The sequence below is a fragment of the Trachypithecus francoisi genome, unplaced genomic scaffold, assembly GCF_009764315.1.
Source record: "Trachypithecus francoisi isolate TF-2019V2 unplaced genomic scaffold, Tfra_2.0 Lachesis_group6, whole genome shotgun sequence".
In the NCBI taxonomy this organism is placed as follows: Eukaryota; Metazoa; Chordata; class Mammalia; order Primates; family Cercopithecidae; genus Trachypithecus; species Trachypithecus francoisi.
In genome coordinates this window covers 41,016,802-41,018,077 of record NW_022681471.1, presented here as the reverse complement: position 1 = coordinate 41,018,077, position 1,276 = coordinate 41,016,802, and the positions used below count along the sequence as shown (strand labels likewise).

At 41.0% G+C, this 1,276-nt stretch overlaps 1 pseudogene; it reads left to right on the top strand.

The window, feature by feature from the left end:
* The first annotated feature begins 425 nt into the window (after positions 1 to 425).
* On the top strand, positions 426 to 1,029 carry LOC117078479 (annotated as a pseudogene).
* Positions 1,030 to 1,276: the final 247 nt, after the last annotated feature.

The window sequence follows — 1,276 nt, the reverse complement described above, 5'->3', positions numbered from 1 at the left end:
TTTGTGCCTCAGTATCTGACCTAGCCTCAGAATCCATGCAGTGTCACTTCTACCACATTCTATTGATTAATACAAATCACTAAGGCCAGCCCAAATTCAAGGGGAAAAGAATTAGACTGCACCTCTTGATAGGGGAGTGGCAAGGTCACACTGCAAAAGAGCATGTGGGATATGGGATAAGAGATATGGTCACCTCTATCCTTGGAAAATATAATCTTCCATAGTGAACAAATAAATTAATCTATGTAGAAATCTAGACAGCCACTGATTTTTAAAAAAAACCACCACAACAATATTAAATAATTGGGATGTTAAAAATAAGATGGGATTGCAGTACATTTGGCTTCAGAGACAGCGCCTAGGCAAGTGAGAGCTGGATGGGCACTGGGCGACTCTGTGCCTTGCTGATGAAATAATAACTAAACATGGCCAAAGGAGAGCCTAGGAAGCTGAAAGGCAAAATGTCATCATATGCATTCTTTGTGCAAACTTGCCGGGAAGGAGCACAAAAAGTAGCACCGAGAAGATTCAGTCAGTTTCTCAGAGTTTTCTAAGAAGTGCTCAGAGAGGTGCAAACCTGTCTGCAAAAAAAGAAAGGAAAATTTGAAGACATGGCAAAGTCGGGTGAGGCCCGTTAAAAAAGAGAAATGAAACCTAAATCCCTCCTGAAGGGGAAACAAAAAAGTTCAAGGATCCCAATGCACTCAAGAGGCCTTCTCGAGCCTTTGTCTTGTTCGGTTCTGAGTACCACCCAAAAATCAAAAATAACATCGCAGCCTATCCATTAGTGACGTTGCAAAGAAACTGGGAGAGATATGGAATAACACTGCTGCAGATGATAAGCAGCCATATGAAAGGAAGGCTGCAAAGCTGAAGGAAAAATATGACAAGGATTTCGCTGCACATGGAGCTAAAGGAAAGCCTGATGCAGCAAAAAGGAAAGCCGTCGGGGCTGAGAAAAGCAAGAAAAAGAATGAAGAGGAGGAAGATGAAGAGGATGATGTTGAGGAGGAAGATGATGATGAATAAGCTGGTTCTAGTGTAGCTTTTTCTTTCTTGTCTGCAAAGCATTTAACCTCCCTGTACACAATTCACTCCTTTTAAATAAAAAAAAATTGAAATATAAGGTTGTGTAAGATTTAACAACTATACAGTGTCTTTTTTTGTATAGTTAGCATGCTACCAAATGTGTAGTTAGCGAGCCCTGTCCTGGTGGTATGTTCAATAGCCACTAATCTTGCCTGTTACAGCACAGCGGTTGCAAATTGGCATGGAA